Source organism: Bufo gargarizans, chromosome 2, assembly GCF_014858855.1.
Source record: "Bufo gargarizans isolate SCDJY-AF-19 chromosome 2, ASM1485885v1, whole genome shotgun sequence".
Classification (NCBI taxonomy): domain Eukaryota; kingdom Metazoa; phylum Chordata; class Amphibia; order Anura; family Bufonidae; genus Bufo; species Bufo gargarizans.
Window position 1 is genome coordinate 41,990,959 of NC_058081.1, and position 25,453 is coordinate 42,016,411.

Below are 25,453 nucleotides of genomic sequence, written 5' to 3' on the forward strand. Positions count from 1 at the left end.
CAGAGTCATGTCTACCATTGTGCAGAAACCCCACCTGGACAGAGTCATGTCTACCATTGTGCAGCATCCCCTCAGGACAGGGCCATGTCTATCATTGTGCAGCATCCTCTCAGGATAGGGTCATGTCTACCATTGTGACGCATCCCCTCAGGACAGGGTCATGTCCACCATTGTGCAGCATCCCCTCAGGACAGGGCCATGTCTATCATTGTGCAGCATCCTCTCAGGATAGGGTCATGTCTACCATTGTGCAGTATCCCCACGGGACAGAGTTATGTCTACCATTGTGCAGAAACCCCCCCTGGACAGAGTCATGTCTACCATTGTGCAGCATCCCCTCGGGACAGGGTCATGTCTATCATTGTGCAGCATCTCCTCAGGATAGGGTCATGTCTACTATTGTGACGCATCCCCTCGGGCTAGAGCCATGTCTACCATTGTGTAGCATCCCCTTGGGACAGGGTCATGTCTATGATTGTGCAGCATCCCCTCAGGACAGGGTCATGTTTACCACTGAGCAGTATCCCCTCAGGACAGGGTTACATCTACCATTGTGCAGCATCCCCTCGGGCCAGGATCATGTCTACCATTGTGCAGCATCCCCTCAGGACAGGGTTACATCTACCACTGTGCAGCATCCCATTGAGTTAGGGTCATGTCCACCATTGCGAAGCATCTCTTTGAGCCAGGGTCATGTCCACCATTGTGAAGCATCCCCTCAGGACAGGGTCATGTCTACCATTGTGTAGCATCCCCTCAGGACAAGATCATGTCTATCATTGTGCAGAAACAAACCGGGACTGAGTCATGTCTACCATTGTGCTGCATCCCCTCCGGACAGGGCCATAGCTACCATTGTGTAGCATCCACTCAGGACAGGGTCATGTGTACGATTGTGCAGCATCCCCTCAGGACAGGGTCATGTCTACTATTGTGAAGCATCCGCTCAGGACAGGGTCATGTCCACCATTGTGAAGCATCCCCTAAGGACAGGGTCATGTCCACCATTGTGAAGCATCTCCTCAGGACAGGGTCATATCTACAAATGTGCAGCATCCCCTCAGGACAGGGTAATTTCTACCTTTGTGCAGTATCCCCTCGGGACAGAGTCATGTCTACCATTGTGCAGAAACCCCACCTGGACAGAGTCATGTCTACCATTGTGCAGCATCCCCTCAGGACAGGGCCATGTCTATCATTGTGCAGCATCCTCTCAGGATAGGGTCATGTCTACCATTGTGCAGTATCCCCTCGGGACAGAGTCATGTCTACCATTGTGCAGAAACCCCCCCTGGACAGGGTCATGTCTACAAATGTGCAGCATCCCCTCAGGACAGGGTAATTTCTACCTTTGTGCAGTATCCCCTCGGGACAGAGTCATGTCTACCATTGAGCAGAAACCCCACCTGGACAGAGTCATGTCTACCATTGTGCAGCATCCCCTCAGGACAGGGCCATGTCTATCATTGTGCAGCATCCTCTCAGGATAGGGTCATGTCTACCATTGTGCAGTATCCCCTCGGGACAGGGCCATGTCTACCATTGTGCAGAAACCCCCCCTGGACAGGGTCATGTCTACCATTGTGTAGTATCCCCTCGGGACAGAGTCATGTCTACCATTGTGCAGAAACCCCCCCTGGACAGAGTCATGTCTACCATTGTGCGGCATCCCCTCGGGACAGGGTCATGTCTATCATTGTGCAGCATCTCCTCAGGATAGGGTCATGTCTACCATTGTGACGCATCCCCTCGGGCTAGAGCCATGTCTACCATTGTGTAGCATCCCCTTGGGACAGGGTCATGTCTATGATTGTGCAGCATCCCCTCAGGACAGGGTCATGTTTACCACTGAGCAGTATCCCCTCAGGACAGGGTTACATCTACCATTGTGCAGCATCCCCTCGGGCCAGGATCATGTCTACCATTGTGCAGCATCCCCTCGGAACAGGGTCATGTCCAGCATTGTACAGCCTCCCTCCACGGGGCAAGGTCATGTCCACCATTGTGTAGCATCTCCTCATTTTTTAACAACAGTCTGTAAACATCTGGGAAGTGAGGAGACCAATTGAAGGAGGTTTGAGAGAGGAATGTTGTCCTATTCTTTTTTAATCTTCTTTGCTGTATTTTTCGTTTCACGATGCACCAAATGTTTTCTGTTGATGAAAGATCTGGACTGCAGGAAGTCAGTTCAGCATCCGGTCTCTTCTTCTGTGAAGCCATGCTGTTGTGATAGATGCAGTATGTGGTTTAGCATTCTCTTGCAGAATTATGCAAGGCCTTCCCTTAAAGAGACATTATCTGGAAGGGAGTTTATGTTGTTCTAAAACCTCTACATCCTGCTCAGTATTGATAGTTCCAGATGTGTAAGCTGCCTACACCATAGGCACTAAGGCAGCCCCATACCATCAGAGATACAGGCTGTGTGCTGATAACAGGCTGGATAGTCCCTCTCCGCTTGAGTCTTTAGGACACAGCATCTGTTGTTTCCAAAAAGAGTTTCAAATTTGATTTCATCTGACCACAGAACAGTTTTCCATTTTGCCTCAGTCCATTTTAAATGAGCTTTGGTCCAGATAAGACGGCAGTGTTTTTGGATCATGTTGGATCAAGCAGAGGCATAGCTAGCAGGGGGAAGGCAGTGGGGCAAATTTCCTAGGTCTTCTGAGGAGGGGGGGACCACCAAAGGCACAGAAAATGAGCTCCGGGGCTGGGAAAAAACTTCTTAGTTTAAGTAATGAGCACTTCCATTGTGGAAGTGCTCAATAATACAGGCGGCTCGGAGAGTGGTGAGTATATCACTTCTATCATTATTCACCACTCTCTGGCCCTCGTCTTTGGGGGCCTGTGCTGCGCTAGGTCCTGACAGTGTACAGCTTTAGGTCATAGTACACATAGGCACATACTATGACCTGATGTTCTGCGACATCAGGTCAGAGTGCAGCACAGGCGTCCAGACAGAGCTGAAGTGCAGTCCTGAAGGATAGGAGGAAAGGTGAGCGGCTTTTTTTAACTTTTATATGGTCCAAGGTCTGCAATTAGGTGGGGTGGGAGTTATAGAGGGCACAGGAGTCTGAATGAATTTGGGGTCTGATCTGGGGTCTGAATGAATTTGAGGCCTGATCTGGGGTCTGCATACATTTAGGGCCTGATATGTATGTAGTCGGTATGAATTTGGGGGCTGATCTGGAGGGTCCGTATTAGTTCTGGGGTCTGGTCTGGGAGTCTGCATTATTTCTGGGTTCTGATCTGGGGTCTGTATGAAATTGGGGGCTGATCTGGGGTTTGATGCATGGTGGATTGGTTGCAGCAGGCTGAAGAACACCCCATGCATCTAAAATAAAGAAGATCCGCAGAAGTTATAACACCCCACCCATTTACATTTCATCTGTATATAACACTGCACGTTGCATCAGAGGTGTCAAGAGAAACAGGCCGTGTTATATACAGATGTAAATGGATAGTGGAGGATTCTGCTTATCTTCATTGACACAGCAGATACCTGGGGCTAACATCTGCGATCGGCGGTAATGGCGATCGCAGACATTTAATCGCTCAGATGCTGTGGTCAATTGCGACCATGATATCTGAGGTAGCTTTTCCTGGGAGTCTTGCGCACCTGGGCCCCAAATGGCTCCCCTGCTTAGCGATTAGGGGATCTATTTTCTCTCTGTGGTGGCCTCGGCCCCTCTGAAGGATCCAAAGCTACAACAGCAGTAGTTCCTATGGAGGCTTGCAGGTGGCATGGCTTCACAGGAATGTATTGAATGTCCCGTAGGCTGCAATGGTAATTTTTTGGAGTCTATGGGACAAGCGATCTAACAATTTCATGTTCAAGTCCACTAAGGGAACTTAACATAAGGGGACCTAAGGGGACTTAACATAAGTGAAAAACAAAGTTTTTAAACATAAAAAAAACAATATATAAAAATTCACATCACTCCCCTTTCCCCATAATGAAAATATAAATAAATATACAATAATAAAATAAACATAGATAGCATCACCGCATCCCAAAACGCCTGTACTATTCAAATATAAATGTATTTATCCCATATGGTGAACTCTGTAACGTAAAATTAATCAAAATGGCCGATTCGCATACAAACTCCAAAATGGTATCAATGACAGCTGAAGATCGCCCGGCAAAAAATGAGCCAGTTCTGTAGACGGAGAAATTGCCCTTGTCCTTGAGGGGTTAACTTGCAATTGTGGATAGCACGGTGATTTCTAGAAGCGTTCCTGAGCCCATGCAGTGATTTCCAGCACAGAATCATCCCTGGTTGTAACGCAGTGCTGCCTGAGGGCCCCTAGATCAAACAATGGCCGTCAGCCTTGGCCCCTGTGCACATGGATGTCTCCAGATTCTCTGACTCTTCTCATGTTATTATGGGCTGGAGATGGTGGATATTCAAAGTCTTCACAATTTTACATTGAGGAACATTTTTGTTGCCCATATCCATCTATCTCCTATCTATCTCATATCTATCTATCTATCTATCTATCTATCTATCTATCTATCTATCTATCTATCTATCTATCTATCTATCTATCTATCTATCTATCTATCTATCTATCTATCTATCTATCTATCTATCTATCTATCTATCTATCATCTATCTATCTATCTATCTATCTCATATCTATCTATCTATCCATCTATCTATCTCATATCTATCTATCTATCTCCTATCTATCTCATATCTATCTATCTAATATCTATCTATCTATCTAATATCTATCTATCTATCTAATATCTATCTCATATCTATCTATCTCATATCTATCTATCTATCTAATATCTATCTATCTATCTATCTCATATCTATCTATCTAATATCTATCTATCTATCTCATATTTATCTATCTCATATCTATCTATCTCATATCTATCTATCTCATATCTATCTATCTCATATCTATCCATCTATTTATCTATCTCCTATCTCTCTATCTATCTATCTCATATCTATCTATCTTATTTATCTACCTGACTTTTACAGTACCGGGTGCTTGGAGAACTTTAGGTCTACTCCATTGGGGCGCAGCTTAGCTGCACTTCCTGTTTTATCACAGCCTTGTAGCTGCTACTCTCTTTTTCCCATTCTTTATACTGCAGCATTGATTCTCTTTACAAGTAAGGAAAAAAGAGTATCAGGTAGCCGCTACACATACACTGCCGAAATGAGCCTCAATACGTTTTTTTGTTGTTGTTTTTTTTTTGCTGAAAATGTTCCTTTAATAGAGATGCCCTTTGACAGGCCTCCCGGTCCTCCGTCACCCACCTACCTCTAGGTTGTTAGCATCTTATATAAATAGACAGTCAGGAGATACAATTAATGGTGGTGAGAGGCGCTCACATCCATGTCTCCTTCTCCCTGAAGCTGATTAGATTCATAGATAGAAGTGGGGCGAGCGGCAGGCCGGGATTTCACAGCTTGTGAGGTGATATCCAGCACCGCTCATTATTCTGCACACACAGAGCCGGGAGCGGATCTCATGTGTTGTGGTCCCCGGTGCCCTACAGACACGGGCGGCATCATACTGAATGCTGCGCCTCCTCAAATGTGTGAGCCCCCAAGAATTACATACATACACCTACATACAGGCAAAGGGGCAGGAACCACATACATGGATGCACATATATGTACACTCACGTATGAACATTGTATGCATGATGCATGCCCACTATATAAATGGATGCCCACTATATATATTTATATATACATGGATGCATGCCCACTATATACATGGATGCATGCCCACTATATACATGGATGCATGCCCACTATATACATGGATGCATGCCCACTATATACATGGATGCATGCCCACTATATACACGGATGCATGCTCACTATATATACATGGATGCATGCTCACTATATATACATGGATGCATGCTCACTATATATACATGGATGCATGCTCACTATGTATACATGGATGCATGCCCACTATATATACATGGATGCATGCCCACTATATATACATGGATGCATGCCCACTATATATACATGGATGCATGCTCACTATATATACATGGATGCATGCTCACTATATATACATGGATGCATGCCCACGATATATATACATGGATGCATGCCCACTATATATATATATATATACGGATGCATGCTCACTATATATACATGGATGCATGCTCACTATATATACATGGATGCATGCCCACGATATATATACATGGATGCATGCCCACTATATATATATATATATGGATGCATGCCCACTATATAAATGGATGCATGCTCACTATATATACATGGATGCATGCCCACGATATATATACATGGATGCATGCCCACTATATATATATATATATATATGGATGCATGCCCACTATATAAATGGATGCATGCTCACTATATATACATGGATGCATGCTCACTATATATACATGGATGCATGCTCACTATATATACATGGATGCATGCTCACTATATATACATGGATGCATGCTCACTATATATACATGGATGCATGCCCACTATATACATGGATGTATGCCCACTATATATACATGGATGCATGCCCACTATATATACATGGATGCATGCTCACTATATATACATGGATGCATGCTCACTATATATACATGAATGCATGCTCACTATATATACATGATGCATGCCCACTATGTATACATGGATGCATGCCCACTATATATACATGGATGCATGCCCACTATATATATGGATGCATGCCCACTATATATACATGATGTATGCCCACTATATACATGGATGCATGCCCACTATATATACATGATGTATGCCCACTATATACATGGATGCATGCCCACTATATACATGGATGCATGCTCACTATATATACATGGATGCATGCCCACTATATATACATGGATGCATGCCCACTATATATACATGGATGCATGCCCACTATATATACATGAATGCATGCCCACTATATATACATGGATGCATGCTCACTATATATACATGGATGCATGCCCACTATATATACATGGATGCATGCTCACTATATATACATGATGCATGCCCACTATGTATACATGGATGCATGCCCACTATATATACATGGATGCATGCCCACTATATATATGGATGCATGCCCACTATATATACATGATGTATGCCCACTATATACATGGATGCATGCCCACTATATATACATGATGTATGCCCACTATATACATGGATGCATGCCCACTATATACATGGATGCATGCTCACTATATATACATGGATGCATGCCCACTATATATACATGGATGCATGCTCACTATATACATGGATGCATGCTCACTATATATACATGGATGCATGCCCACTATATATACATGGATGCATGCCCACTATATATACATGGATGCATGCTCACTATATATACATGGGTGTATGCCCACTATATATACACGGATGCATGCCCACTATATATACATGGATGCATGCTCACTATATATACATGCCCACTATATATACATGGATGCATGCCCACTATATATACATGGATGCATGCCCACTATATACATGGATGCATGCTCACTATATATACATGGATGCATGCCCACTATATATACATGGATGCATGCTCACTATATATACATGGGTGTATGCCCACTATATATACATGGATGCATGCCCACTATATACATGGATGCATGCTCACTATATATACATGCCCACTATATATACATGGATGCATGCTCACTATATATACATGGATGCATGCCCACTATATATACATGGATGCATGCCCACTATATATACATGGATGCATGCTCACTATACACACGGATGCATGCCCACTCTATATACATGGATGCATGCTCACTATATATACACATGGATGTATGCCCACTATATATATACATGGATGCATGCCCACTATATATACATGGATGCATGCCCACTATATATACATGGATGCATGCCCACTATATATACATGGATGCATGCCCACTATATACATGGATGCATGCCCACTATATACATGGATGCATGCCCACTATATACATGGATGCATGCCCACTATATATACATGGATGCATGCTCACTATATACATGGATGCATGCCCACTATATATACATGGATGCATGCCCACTATATACATGGATGCATGCCCACTATATATACATGGATGCATGCCCACTATATATACATGGATGCATGCCCACTATATACATGGATGCATGCCCACTATATACATGGATGCATGCTCACTATATATACACATGATGCATGCCCACTATATATACATGGATGCATGCCCACTATATACATGGATGTATGCCCACTATACAGGTCCTTCTAAAAAAATTAGCATATTGTGATAAAGTTCATTATTTTCTGTAATGTACTGATAAACATTAGACTTTCATATATTTTAGATTCATTACACACAACTGAAGTAGTTCAAGCCTTTTATTGTTTTAATATTGATGATTTTGGCATACAGCTCATGAAAACCCAAATTTCCTATCTCAAAAAATTAGCATATTTCATCCGACCAATAAAAGAAAAGTGTTTTTAATACAAAAAAAGTCAACCTTCAAATAATTATGTTCAGTTCTGCACTCAATACTTGGTCGGGATTCCTTTTGCAGAAATGGCTGCTTCAATGCGGCGTGGCATGGAGGCAATCAGCCTGTGGCACTGCTGAGGTGTTATGGAGGCCCAGGAGGCTTCAATGCGGCGTGGCATGGAGGCAATCAGCCTGTGGCACTGCTGAGGTGTTATGGAGGCCCAGGAGGCTTCAATGCGGCGTGGCATGGAGGCATCAGCCTGTGGCACTGCTGAGGTGTTATGGAGGCCCAGGAGGCTTCAATGCGGCGTGGCATGGAGGCAATCAGCCTGTGGCACTGCTGAGGTGTTATGGAGGCCCAGGAGGCTTCAATGCGGCGTGGCATGGAGGCAATCAGCCTGTGGCACTGCTGAGGTGTTATGGAGGCCCAGGATGCTTCAATGCGGCGTGGCATGGAGGCAATCAGCCTGTGGCACTGCTGAGGTATTATGGAGGCCCAGGATGCTGCGATAGCGGCCTTAAGCTCATCCAGAGTGTTGGGTCTTGCGTCTCTCAACTTTCTCTTCCCAATGTCCCACAGATTCTCTATGGGGTTCAGGTCAGGAGAGTTGGCAGGCCAATTGAGCACAGTAATACCATGGTCAGTAAACCATTTGCCAGTGGTTTTGGCGCTGTGAGCAGGTGCCAGGTCGTGCTGAAAAATGACATCTTCATCTCCATAAAGCTTTTCAGCAGATGGAAGCATGAAGTGCTCCAAAATCTCCTGATAGCTAGCTGCATTGACCCTGCCCTTGATAAAACACAGTGGACCAACACCAGCAGCTGACATGGCACCCCAGACCATCACTGACTGTGGGGACTTGACACTGGACTTCAGGCATTTGGGCATTTCCCTCTCCCCAGTCTTCCTCCAGACTCTGGCACCTTGATTTCCGAATGACATGCAACAGTCCAGTGCTGCTTCTCTGTAGCCCAGGTCAGGCGCTTCTGCCGCTGTTTCTGGGGAATGCGGCACCTGTAGCCCATTTCCTGCACACGCCTGTACACGGTGGCTCTGGATGTTTCTACTCCAGACTCAGTCCACTGCTTCCACAGGTCCCCCAAGGTCTGGAATCGGTCCTTCTCCACAATCTTCCTCAGGGTCCGGTCACCTCTTCTCGTTGTGCAGCGTTTTCTGCCACACTTTTTCCTTCCCACAGACTTCCCACTGAGGTGCCTTGATACAGCATTCTGGGAACAGCCTATTCCTTCAGAAATTTCTTTCTGTGTCTTACCCTCTTGCTTGAGGGGGTCAATGATGGCCTTCTGGACAGCAGTCAGGTCGGCAGTCTTACCCATGATTGCGGTTTGGAGTAATGAACCAGGCTGGGAGTTTTTAAAAGCCTCAGGAATCTTTTGCAGGTGTTTAGAGTTAATTAGTTGATTCAGATGATTAGGTTAATAGCTCGTTTAGAGAACCTTTTCATGATATGCTAATTTTTTGAGATAGGAATTTTGGGTTTTCATGAGCTGTATGCCAAAATCATCAATATTAAAACAATAAAAGGCTTGAACTACTTCAGTTGGTGTGTAATGAATCTAAAATATATGAAAGTCTAATGTTTATCAGTACATTACAGAAAATAATGAACTTTATCACAATATGCAAATTTTTTGAGAATGACCTGTATATACATGGATGCATGCCCACTATATATACATGGATGCATGCCCACTATATATACATGGATGCATGCCCACTATATATACATGGATGCATGCCCACTATATATACATGGATGCATGCCCACTATATACATGGATGCATGCTCACTATATATACATGGATTCATGCCCACTATATATACATGGATGCATGGCCACTATATACATGGATGCATGCCCACTATATATACATGGATGCATGCCCACTATATATACATGGATGCATGCCCACTATATACACGGATGCATGCCCACTATATATACATGGATGCATGCCCACTATATACACGGATGCATGCTCACTATATATACATGGATGCATGCCCACTATATACACGGATGCATGCTCACTATATATACATGGATGCATGCTCACTATATATACATGGATGCATGCCCACTATATACATGGATGCATGCTCACTATATATACATGGATGCATGCTCACTATATATACATGGATTCATGCCCACTATATATACATGGATGTATGCCCACTATATACACGGATGCATGCTCACTATATATACATGGATGCATGCTCACTATATATACATGGATGCATGCCCACTATATACATGGATGCATGCTCACTATATATACATGGATTCATGCCCACTATATATACATGGATGCATGCCCACTATATATACATGGATGCATGCCCACTATATACACGGATGCATGCCCACTATATATACATGGATGCATGCCCACTATATACACGGATGCATGCTCACTATATATACATGGATGCATGCTCACTATATATACATGGTTCCCTTACGTCCTAACCAGTGGCACAGATGGGGTATTCTGCCCCTGTGGACTGGTTAGGACAGGTGGAAGTTTTAATGAACAATAAAAAGCACTGGCATGCACACGCCCTCCCTGCCCCCAATAAAGAGGGGCATAGCCCTCATTCTATTGTGTTTTTTTCTGTCCTGCGGACGGGACGGGACGGGTGGTGCACTCCTCCATCCTTGTGGTGGAGAGAGTGCTATTCCCTTTTTCTTTATTGTGGTTCCATTGGAACGGTGCCGCTCCTCCCATGCGGCCGGAGGATGTCCTCCGGCCGTAGCTTTGTGGTATCTAGCCGGTCTGTCTGGCACAGCCCTGGGCTGGGGCTTACCTCTGTCCTGAGGTGGAGTGGGGAGCGGCGGTAGCGGCGTCCCGCATGTTCGGCTGGGCGCCACCATCTTGCGGAAGTGACATCAGGTGACGTCACTTCCGATTTTTCGCTCCGGCCGACGTTAGACTATGCCTCTCCCTTATGGAGAGGGGGTGGAGTGGCTGGAGCGGCGGTAGCGGCGTCCCACATGTTTGGCTGGGCGCCGCCATCTTGCGGAAGTGATGTCAAGTGACGTCACTTCCGGTTTTCGCTCCGGCCGTTTGATAACGTCGGCCGGAGGTGTATTTTAGAGAACTAGGGCCGTGGGGGCCTTTAAAATGGTTCAGGGTCCTTCTCTGGGTCCCTAATGCAGAGTTGTTTCCTTGCTTTCGTTTTGGCGCCAACAAACCCTATTTAAACTTGGTGAAGCTCCAGGTTCAGTCTCCTGGAGCGCAGCTTGCTGTCAACCTTGAGTGTGGTTTGGTGCTAGAGAGTTTTGCTACCTCTGTGCTGAAAATCATTTGTTTTCTTACTATAAGAGCTTGCTAGGATCTTCTGGGTAAAGATCCTGAAGCTTGCGATTAAGCTCTGTTTTCTTGAATTTTGCTAAATTCATGTTTCTTTTGATTTTCAGCCATGTCGTCTACCGGTGACGGAGAGCGAGAGCCCGGCAGGAAATCCGCGGGCAAGAGGCGCCACTTGCAGTGCCATGACTGCCAGATCGTCCTGGAGGACTCTTATGATTTCTCCCGCTGCCCACCCTGTAGGGCCAAGTCACTCCCCCAGTTGGAGCCATCTGTCCACGATGTGGTCGATTGGGTGAAGGGGTACATGGAGTCCAACATGAGCCAGGTCAACGCCTCCATACAGGAACTGAAGAGTACCCTGGTCGCCAAACGTCATCGTCCCTCCTCCCCCCATCGTGCGATGGAGGTCTCGGGGGGTCAGGAGGCGAGGGAAGGTTCCGTCTCCTCCTCGGACGAGGAGGATGGATTCTCCTATTTTTTCCCGCTGGAGAAGGCCCAGCGGCTACTAAAATCCGTCCGGTCAGGGGACCAGGACGTTGACCCGGGGGAAGCCTCATCCTCTGCCTCTAGGGGGCCAAGGGCCTTTAAAGCGAATGATTCTCTCCTGTCTCTGATGAAAACAGAGTGGAGAAAGCCAGAGAAGGGTCCAGTGTTGACCAGAAGGTTCAAGGCCGTGTTTCCGGTCAAAGAGGATCAGGTATCTTCCTGGGGGCCTGTCCCTAAGGTGGACATGGCGATCGCGAAATTATCCAGAAGGACCCTGATCCCTTCAGACGACGGGTCAAGTTTGTTGGACCCAATGGACCGGAAGGCGGACTGCGCCCTTAGGCACGCCTATTCCTCGGCCTCGGCCTCAGTCGCGATTGCGTCGTCCGAAGTGGCGAATTTTCTAAAAACAAGATTCTCCCAAATTGAGTCTGACCTGGACCATGGGGTCTCTAGGGACGACATTCTGGCCTCATGTAAGACGGCCAGCCTTGCCATTGATTACTTGTGTGACGCAGCTCCACAACAACTGAAGCTGGCATCCAAGTCTATGGCTCTTTCAACCGCGGGCAGGCGTCCTCTTTGGTTGAAACCCTGGAAGGCCGATACGACCTCAAAGCACAATCTTTGTGCCATGGCGTATGAACCCGGCAAACTTTTTGGTGCAGAGCTGGACCAGATAATGGAGGGGCTGTCGGACAAGAAGGGCAAGTCCCTTCCCCAGCAGTCCTTTCGTGGTCGGGGCAAGGGGTATGGTTCCAGAGCGGAACCGCAACCCAGACCCCAGAGGAATTGGGGTTCCCGTAGAGGAGGGAAATCCTCTCGGGGTTCTAGACCCCCCAAGAAGTCCTCGGCGCTCTGATTGCGGGCCTCCTCGAGGCTCTTGGTATTTAGCCGGTCTGACTGGAAATCTTGGGCTCCCTTCTCCCCATATTCCCGTAGGCGGTCGTCTACAACACTTTCTACCTTGTTGGCAGGATCATATCCAGGACAGTTGGGTCCTGCGTGTAATTTCTCAGGGCTACCTTGTAGACTTGAGCAGTCGGCCTCTGGACAAATTTGTCCAGACAAGGCTTCTTCCCAGCAACAAGCAGAAGATTCTAGAAAGTTACGTACTAGAATACTTCCAGAAGGGGGCCTTAGAAGAGGTTCCTCTCCAAGAGAGGGGAACAGGTATCTACTCCCCAGTTTTCCTGGTACCCAAGAGTACCAGAGGGTGGAGAATGATTATAGATCTGAGGTTCTTTAACCGTTTCATAAGACAAAAGAAGTTCCGTATGGAAACTATCCAGTCAGTGACCAATCTTTTTTTGGCAACCTTGGACCTCAAGGATGCTTATCTCCATATTCCCATCCATCCTGGGTCCAGAAGATTCTTAAGGATCGCGGTAAACATCGGGGGGGTCCTAAAGCATTTTCAGTTTGTGGCCCTCCCGTTTGGGATTTCTTCAGCCCCACACACTTTCTCCAAAGTGGTGGTCTCTGTGGTGGCCGCACTAAGACTTCAAGGCTTGAGCATAGTTCCATACCTGGACGACTGGCTCCTCAGAGCCCCTTCCCAAGCGATCCTGTCCCAACACATCCAACAGGCTGTTACATTCCTACATCAGTTAGGATGGATAATCGATTGGGACAAATCCCAACTTCAACCAGCCACCTCAGTAAGGTTCCTGGGGTTCATGGTGGATTCAGTCAGGATGACGATTCATCTCACTCCCGAAAGAAAGCAATCCGTACAACAGACAGCCCATTCCCTCTCTGTACCAAAACAGGTAACGATTCGAACGTGGATGAGGATGTTGGGACTAATGTCTTCAACCGCAGAGGCGGTGCCTTGGGCATTATGGCATCTACGTCCGCTCCAGTCGGAAGTATTAGCCAAGTGGAATCACAGTCCAGTGGGACTCAATTCCGTGCTCTCCCTGCCTTACAAAGTCCGATCCTCTCTGAGGTGGTGGTCCCACCTCATGGACGGCAAGTCCCTGATCCAGCCCTCTTGGATCATACTTACTTCAGACGCATCCCTAGTAGGCTGGGGTGTGCATCTTCAGGACGAGACAGTCCAGGGAACTTGGACACCTCAGGAGAGGTTATTGTCATCGAATCTCCTGGAGATCAGAGCAATCAGGCTAGCTCTTCTTCATTTTGCTTCCATCATTCGAGGGAAGGCAGTGAAGGTACAGTCAGACAGCATGACCGCTGTGTTGTATATCAACAAGCAGGGAGGCACGAGGTCACAAAGTCTCCTGAGAGAGATGGGGGTGATTTTGGATTGGGCAGAACTGAACCTCACCCACTTATCAGCCGTTCACATTCGCGGAGTTCACAATATGATTGCGGATCGCCTGAGCCGAGGCAATAGATGCACTGTCAATCCCATGGAGGTTCAGGCTGGCCTACATCTTCCCTCCAATTTCCTTGATACCAAGGGTCTTGATGAAAATCAGGCAGGACCAAGCGTCAGTTATCGCCATTATCCCATACTGCCCGAAAAGAGCTTGGTTTACCCAACTCCTACAGATGAGTCGGGGTCAATTTCTGAGGCTTCCCCCAGAGAGAGTACTGGTGTCGGGGGACACCCAGGTCTCCTCAAATCTTCAAATGTTCAACCTGACGGCCTGGAGGTTGATCAGCCCCTTCCAAGGATAGAAGGGCTATCGGGGTCTGTCTTGAGAACCCTGGAGCACTCCAGATCAGAAGCTACCAACAAGGCCTACTCCAGAATCTGGAAGATTTTTTCGTCCTGGTGTTCTAGGCATCAGCAAACATCCGCTGAAGCTTCCATCCCGATGATCCTACAGTTTCTACAGGACGGTCTGGACAAGGGGCTATCACCCGCTACCCTTAAAGTGCAGATTTCAGCAATCTCTGCTTGTCTCAACAGAGCTGTTTCTCAAGACCCCCTTATCAAGAGATTCCTGAAGGGAGCCTCAAGATTAAAGCCTACAGTAATCAGACCCATCCCTGTTTGGGATTTATCGGTCGTGCTCAGGGGGTTATCATCTCCCCCCTTTGAGCCCCTAGAGGAGGCGGGATTCAGGTTCCTGACCTGGAAGATCACCTTCTTGTTGGCTGTTACCTCTGCAAAGCGAGTTGGGGAACTCCAGGCTTTTTCTGCCTTTGAGCCTTATACAAAGTTCCTGCAGGATCGGGTACTCCTCAAATTTTTACCTACCTTCATCCCAAAGGTTCCCTCCTTTGACAATATTAACCAGGTGATCTCCCTACCAACATTGGCTCCATCCCCCTCCTCTGAGGAAAGAGGGCTTCATACCCTCGACATTGCGAGATGTCTTAGGATTTACCTGGAACGCTCCAAGGTATTTAGGAAGGATGAAAACCTCCTTATCCTTTTTTTCCGGTACCCATAAGGGGAGGAAAGCCTCTAAGCCCTCCATCAGTTGCTGGATTAAAGAGGCAATTCGGGAGTCTTATATGTCTCAGGGCTCGGAGCCCCCTGAATTTGTAAGGGCCCACTCTACTCAAGCAGTGGCCACTTCTTTTGCAGAGAGAAGCTCGATCCCATTGGATGTGATCTGTAAGTCACCTTCTTGGAGTTCTCACTCCACTTTTATCTCACACTATAGAGTGGATACTAGAATACATAGTTATTCCTCATTTGGCCGGACAGTGTTATCTTCCGCCAGGCATGAGGACCCTCCCATGGGGGTTTCTACTTGCTAAATCCCCATCTGTGTGCTGGTTAGGACGTAAGGGAATCGTTAATTTCTAACGATAATTTGTTTTCCCTTAGTCCTAACAGTGGCACACAAATTTCCCCCTCTTTGTTTATTATTATTTTTTTGTCTACTTGTTACTACACAATAGCATGAGGGCTACGCCCCTCTTTATTGGGGGCAGGGAAGGCGTGTGCATGCCAGTGTTTTTTATTGTTCATTAAAACTGTGACGAAACCAACCTCGCCACGGTGTTTTGGAGGGGGCTGGTTGCCAGCCTCCTGCCTCAGGATTATGGCCCATACTAACTTTAAAGAAGACAGACCGGCCGCACAGCTTAAATCTGTCTTTGGAATTGTATTTTGTTATGTGAGGGTACCCAGATGGCTAGTTTAATTGTATTCGTGTGGTCTGAGTGCCATTCACCTAATGATATGCACTCAGACTTGAGCTATCTGGGAATATGTTAAATGTCTGTGGTTGCTGGGAGGGTGTGACATTGTGTGTTTAACTGGTGATTTCTGTCCTGTTGTCCCCGCATGTGTATTGGCGATCTCCCCTTTGTCCTGAGAGATAATTGGATTATCCCTCGGTTGTCTCTGGGGCAGAGAGGAGGAAACCATGATGCATTGTGGGGATGTGCTGTATCTGTTCGGTGTGTCGCAGTCTCCATTCTGGTCCTCTGGGGGCGTGTCCACCAGATATGGACCTGCATAAATACGGGCGAGTAGCCCTCAATAAAGTGTTCCTGTTTTATCCTTCATCATGTTGAGACTGGTGTTTGGATAACTGATCAAAACTGGGGGATTGCTATACGCTGACGATTTGCTATACTCCCCTGGCATAACTACTAGCTCTTGTAAGAGCTGTTCCTGCTCTCTGGCTGTAGGAGAGGTTCACCCACTGGAGCCTGGAGCCTTGTCGTAGGTCCAGCGTGGGTGGAGGACGGTGAGACCCCAACCAAGCTGCGGCGGTTCATGGGGTCTGCAGGGCGTACGGTGTCAAGTGGAGTGCTTGGAGTCCTCGGAAAGCACTAGGAGCATCTAGCAACGGAGGCACTCAGTCGGGGTGCCAGGCGTTCCGTTACATTGGTGGCAGCAGTGGGATGGCGTCCTAGTGTGAGGAGAAGCAGCTCGGAGACACCGTTCGTGGAGTATATTGAGGGCAACGCTAGTATCCGTACAGCGCCCCTGGCTACAGCAGGATGGAATCGGCTAGTCTTCGAACAGCGTTCCACTACGAGGAGGATGATGACCCGGACTGGAGGGATGCAGACAGAAAGGAAGTCTGCATGGTATGAGGTGAGAGTCTCCCCAGTTATGAGCAGCGGCTACAAAAGCGTGTGGCGATGCGGATGGGTCTCTTGGGAGAGCAGCCCCTGGATGACTGGGTAACAGAGCTCCAGAACCTGGTATGTAAGGAGCTTTGGCTAGAGGATGCTTACCAGGCCCTAAGGTGGCATGTCATTCAACATTCCCCCTGGATGGCTGAGCACGACAGACCCGAGGGTGAGGATTATGATGGACCTGGGTTACTATGGGATGCCTTGGAGGAGGACATTGATCTTGGCAGCACGGAGGAGTCTAGGTTTTGGGACATCTACGACTACCGGATGGGCATGCATGATTATGCTGACGGAAGGGAGGTGAGCAAAGACATGACCCACCTGGTAACAAGGGAGTGGGAGCTGGAGCAGACCTACCAACACCTGCTCAGCTCCGTTCATCCCCAACCTACTCGACAAGTAGAGCCAGATCTGCCCTCCTACAACTGGGAAGACTTGCCGGCGATACCCCCTGCTTCCCTACCAACTCCCAAAGTAGGGAACTTCATTGACTGGTTCTGGGAAGACGTCCCGACGGCAGGTAGAGATGGGACCGAAGTCTCTCCACCGGCCCTACAGGGATGCTGGGTAGCCGGCCCAGATCCCCAACTACAGCCAGCATTACCTGGAGTCCAGACAGTCGGTCTGACTTCCCATCGACAGCTTAACTTACAGGGAGAGATGACAACCGGTCTCTCTCCCCAGCGGCAGACAGGATCACAGGGAGAGGAGATTGTCAGTCCCCCGTCCCTGCAGCAACCAGCATTACTAGGAGTGGAGATGGTCGCACCCACTACCCAGCACCAGGCAGCGTTACAGAGAGTTGAGACAGTCGGTCTGACTCCCCAGCAGCAGTGTGTTGTAAAGAGAGAAGAGACAACCGGTCTCTATCCCCAACCACAGGGGGACAGCACCCCTAACTTCGATGGTGCAGATGGGACCGCGGTCTCTGCACCAGGCCTACCAGGATACTGGACGGCCGGTTCAGATCCCTCACCAACCCTGCAGGAATGCCTGGAGGAGGAGGTAAGCGATTCCTCCTCTCCACAGCCGATCTGCAACAAGGTCCTGGGGATAGGATTTCCTGATCCCATCCCAGCGGAAGAGCTGGCATCTGGGCAGAGTGCAGTCGGCCTCTGCCCTCCCCTATCCTCTTCTCCAGAGCCGGACTCCCCACCGACTACCCCAGCGGAAGAGCTGGCATCTGGGCAGAGCGCAGTCGGCCTCTGCCCTCCCCTACCCTCTTCTTCAGAGCCGGACTTTCCACAGGCTACCCCCGCGGAAGAGCTGGCATCTGGGCAGAGCGCAGTCGGCCTCTGCCCACCAAGTACCTACAGCTCCAAGCAGGAGAACCACAAGGCAGCAAGGAGTCGCAGATGCCCACTCCACAGCTGGGGACATACAGAACAGAGCCAGGCCCCAAAATTCAACCGGTCCAGTATGGGGTTGTGGTTGGACTGCCAGACTAACTCAGGTACTGACCGTGAGGTCAGGTATCTGGTTAGTCTTCCCTGGAAGGGGGAGATGTGTGACGAAACCAACCTCGCCACGGTGTTTTGGAGGGGGCTGGTTGCCAGCCTCCTGCCTCAGGATTATGGCCCATACTAACTTTAAAGGAGAAGACAGACCGGCCGCACAGCTTAAATCTGTCTTTGGAATTGTATTTTGTTATGTGAGGGTACCCAGATGGCTAGTTTAATTGTATTCGTGTGGTCTGAGTGCCATTCACCTAATGATATGCACTCAGACTTGAGCTATCTGGGAATATGTTAAATGTCTGTGGTTGCTGGGAGGGTGTGACATTGTGTGTTTAACTGGTGATTTCTGTCCTGTTGTCCCCGCATGTGTATTGGCGATCTCCCCTTTGTCCTGAGAGATAATTGGATTATCCCTCGGTTGTCTCTGGGGCAGAGAGGAGGAAACCATGATGCATTGTGGGGATGTGCTGTATCTGTTCGGTGTGTCGCAGTCTCCATTCTGGTCCCCTGGGGGCGTGTCCACCAGATATGGACCTGCATAAATACGGGCGAGTAGCCCTCAATAAAGTGTTCCTGTTTTATCCTTCATCATGTTGAGACTGGTGTTTGGATAACTGATCAAAACTGGGGGATTGCTATACGCTGACGATTTGCTATACTCCCCTGGCATAACTACTAGCTCTTGTAAGAGCTGTTCCTGCTCTCTGGCTGTAGGAGAGGTTCACCCACTGGAGCCTGGAGCCTTGTCGTTGGTCCAGCGTGGGTGGAGGACGGTGAGACCCCAACCAAGCTGCGGTGGTTCGTGGGGTCTGCAGGGCGTACGGTGTCAAGTGGAGTGCTTGGAGTCCTCGGAAAGCACTAGGAGCATCTAGCAACAGAGGCACTCAGTCGGGGTGCCAGGCGTTCCGTTACAAAAACTTCCACCTGTCCTAACCAGTCCACAGGGGCAGAATACCCCATCTGTGCCACTGTTAGGACTAAGGGAAAACAAATTATCGTTAGAAATTAACGAATGCATGCCCACTATATATACATGGATGCATGCTCACTATATATACATGGATGCATGCTCACTATATATACATGATGTATGCCCACTATATACATGGATGCATGCCCATTATATACATGGATGCATGCCCACTATATATACATGGATGCATGACCACTATATATACATGGATGCATGCTCACTATATACATGGATGCATGCCCACTATATATACATGGATGCATGCTCACTATATACATGGATGCATGCCCACTATATATACATGGATGCATGCTCACTATATACATGGATGCATGCCCACTATATATACATGGATGCATGCCCACTATATACATGGATGCATGCTCACTATATATATATACATGGATGCATGCTCACTATATATACATGGATGCATGCCACTATATATACATGGATGCATGCCCACTATATACATGGATGCATGCTCACTATATATACATGGATGCATGCTCACTATATATACATGGATGCATGCACACTATATATACATGGATGCATGCCCACGATATATACATGGATGCATGCCCACTATATACATGGATGCATGCTCACTATATATACATAAATGCATGCCCACTATATATACATGGATGCATGCCCACTATATACATGGATGCATGCCCACTATATATACATAGATGCATGCCCACTATATACATGGATGCATGCCCACTATATACATGGATGCATGCCCACTATATACATGGATGCATGCCCACTATATATACATGGATGCATGCTCACTATATACATGGATGCATGCCCACTATATATACATGGATGCATGCCCACTATATACATGGATGCATGCCCACTATATACATGGATGCATGCTCACTATATATACATGGATGCATGCTCACTATATATACATGGATGCATGCACACTATATATACATGGATGCATGCCCACTATATATACATGGATGCATGCCCACGATATATACATGGATGCATGCCCACTATATACATGGATGCATGCCCACTATATATACATGGATGCATGCCCACTATATACATGGATGCATGCTCACTATATACATGGATGCATGCCCACTATATATACATGGATGCATGCCCACTATATATACACATGGATGCATGCCCACTATATACATGGATGCATGCCCACTATATATACATGGATGCATGCCCACTATATATACATGGATGCATGCCCACTATATATACATGGATGCATGCCCACTATATACATGGATGCATGCCCACTATATACATGGATGCATGCTCACTATATATACATGGATGCATGCTCACTATATATACATGAATGCATGCCCACTATATATACATGGATGCATGCCCACTATATACATGGATGCATGCTCACTATATATACATGGATGCATGCTCACTATATATACATGGATGCATGCCCACTATATATATACATGGATGCATGCTCACTATATATACATGGATGCATGCCCACTATATACATGGATGCATGCCCCCTATATATACATGGATGCATGCTCACTATATATACATGGATGCATGCCCACTATATATATACATGGATGCATGCTCACTATATATACATGGATGCATGCCCACTATATACATGGATGCATGCTCACTATATATACATGGATGCATGCTCACTATATATACATGGATGCATGCCCACTATATATACATGGATGCATGCCCACTATATATACATGGATGCATGCCCACTATATATACATGCTGTATGCCCACTATTTACATGGATGTATGCCCATTATATACATGGATGCATGCCCACTATATATACATGGATGCATGCCCACTATATATACATGGATGCATGCCCACTATATATACATGGATGCATGCCCACTATATACATGGATGCATGCCCACTATATACATGGATGCATGCCCACTATATACATAGATGCATGCCCACTAAATATACATGGATGCATGCTCACTATATACATGGATGCATGCTCACTATATATACATGGATGCATGCCCACTATATATACATGGATGCATGCTCACTATATATACATGGATGCATGCCCACTATATACATGGATGCATGCCCACTATAAATATACATGGATGCATGCCCACTGGATGCATGCCCACTATATATACATGGATGCATGCCCACTATATACATGGATGCATGTTCACTATATATACATGGATGCATGCCCACTATATATACATGGATGCATGCCCACTATATACATGGATGCATGCCCACTATATATACATGTATGCATGCCCACTGTATATACATGGATGCATGCACACTATATATACATGATGTATGCCCACTATATATACATGGATGCATGCCCACTATATATACATGGATGCATGCACACTATATATACATGATGTATGCCCACTATATATACATGGATGCATGCCCACTAAATATACATGGATGCATGCTCACTATATACATGGATGCATGCTCACTATATATACATGGATGCATGCCCACTATATATACATGGATGCATGCTCACTATATATACATGGATGCATGCCCACTATATACATGGATGCATGCCCACTATAAATATACATGGATGCATGCCCACTGGATGCATGCCCACTATATATACATGGATGCATGCCCACTATATACATGGATGCATGCTCACTATATATACATGGATGCATGCCCACTATATACATGGATACATGCCCACTATATACATGGATGCATGCCCACTATATATACATGTATGCATGCCCACTGTATATACATGGATGCATGCACACTATATATACATGATGTATGCCCACTATATATACATGGATGCATGCCCACTATATATACATGGATGCATGCCCACTATATACATGGATGCATGCCCACTATATACATGGATGCATGCCCACTATATACATAGATGCATGCCCACTAAATATACATGGATGCATGCTCACTATATACATGGATGCATGCTCACTATATATACATGGATGCATGCCCACTATATATACATGGATGCATGCTCACTATATATACATGGATGCATGCCCACTATATACATGGATGCATGCCCACTATATATACATGGATGCATGCCCACTGGATGCATGCCCACTATATATACATGGATGCATGCCCACTATATACATGGATGCATGCTCACTATATATACATGGATGCATGCCCACTATATATACATGGATGCATGCCCACTATATACATGGATGCATGCCCACTATATATACATGGATGCATGCACACTATATATACATGATGTATGCCCACTATATATACATGGATGCATGCCCACTATATATACATGGATGCATGCCCACTATATACATGGATGCATGCCCACTATATATACATGTATGCATGCCCACTATATATACATGGATGCATGCTCACTATATATACATGGATGCATGCTCACTATATACATGGATGCATGCTCACTATATACACGGATGGATGCATGCCCACTATATATACATGGATGTATGCCCACTATATATACATGGATGTATGCCCACTATATACACGGATGGATGCATGCCCACTATATATACATGGATGCATGCCCACTATATACATGGATACATGCCCACTATATATACATGGATGCATGCCCACTATATATACATGGATGCATGCCCACTATATACATGGATACATGCCCACTATATATACATGGATGCATGCCCACTATATATACATGATGTCTGCCCACTATATATACATGATGTATGCCCACTAAATACATGGATGCATGCCCACTATATACATGGATGCATGCCCACTATATACATGGATGTATGCCCACTGGATGCATGCCCACTATATATACATGGATGCATGCCCACTATATACATGGATGCATGCTCACTATATATACATGTATGCATGCCCACTGTATATACATGGATGCATGCCCACTATATACATGGATGCATGCCCACTATATACATGGATGTATGCCCACTGGATGCATGCCCACTATATATACATGGATGCATGCCCACTATATACATGGATGCATGCTCACTATATATACATGGATGCATGCTCACTATATATACATGGATGCATGCCCACTGTATATACATGGATGCATGCCCACTATATATACATGGATGCATGCCCACTATATATACATAGATGCATGCCCACTATATACATGGATGCATGCTCCCTATATATACATGGATGTATGCCCACTATATACATGGATGCATGCTCACTATATACATGGATGCATGCCCACTATATACATGGATGCATGCCCACTATATACATGGATGCATGCCCACTATATATACATGGATGCATGGCCACTATATACATGGATGCATGCCCACTATATATACATGAATGCATGCTCACTATATACATGGATGCATGCCCACTATATATACATGGATGCATGCCCACTATATACATGGATGCATGCACACTATATACATGGATGCATGCCCACTATATATACATGGATGCATGCCCACTATATATACATGGATGCATGCTCACTATATACATGGATGTATGCCCAGTGGATGCATGCCCACTATATATACATGGATGCATGCTCACTATATATACATGGATGCATGCCCACTATATACATGGATGCATGCTCCCTATATATACATGGATGTATGCCCACTATATATACATGGATGCATGCCCACTATATACATGGATGCATGCTCACTATATATACATGGATGCATGCCCACTATATACATGGATGTATGCCCATTATATACATGGATGCATGCCCACTATATATACATGTATGCCCACTGTATATACATGGATGCATGCCCACTATATATACATGGATGCATGCCCACTATATATACATGGATGCATGCCCACTATATACATGGATGCATGCCCACTATATATACATGGATGCATGCCCACTATATACACGGATGCATGCCCACGATATATACATGGATGCATGCCCACTATATATACATGGATGCATGCCCACTATATACATGGATGCATGCCCACTATATACATGGATGTATGCCCACTGGATGCATGCCCACTATATATACATGGATGCATGCCCACTATATACATGGATGCATGCTCACTATATATACATGGATGCATGCTCACTATATATACATGGATGCATGCCCACTGTATATACATGGATGCATGCCCACTACATATACATGGATGCATGCCCACTATATACATGGATGCATGCCCACTATATACATGGATGCATGCTCACTATATATACATGGATGCATGCTCACTATATATACACATGTATGCATGCCCACTGTATATACATGGATGCATGCCCACTATATATACATGGATGCATGCCCACTATATACATGGATGCATGCCCACTATATACATGGATGTATGCCCACTATATACTTGGATGCATGCCCACTATATATACATGGATGCATGCCCACTATATATACATGGATGCATGCCCACTATATACATGGATGCATGCCCACTATATACATGGATGTATGCCCACTGGATGCATGCCCACTATATATACATGGATGCATGCCCACTATATACATGGATGCATGCTCACTATATATACATGGATGCATGCTCACTATATATACAT

The 25,453-nt window shown here is 46.1% G+C and overlaps 1 protein-coding gene across 1 annotated transcript in view; it reads right to left on the bottom strand.

The window, feature by feature from the left end:
* The window catches only part of LOC122927196 (potassium channel subfamily T member 2-like), a 190,012-nt gene that overhangs the window by 98,643 nt on the left and 65,916 nt on the right, over positions 1-25,453 (bottom strand). The gene's annotated exons all lie outside the window — the stretch shown is intronic.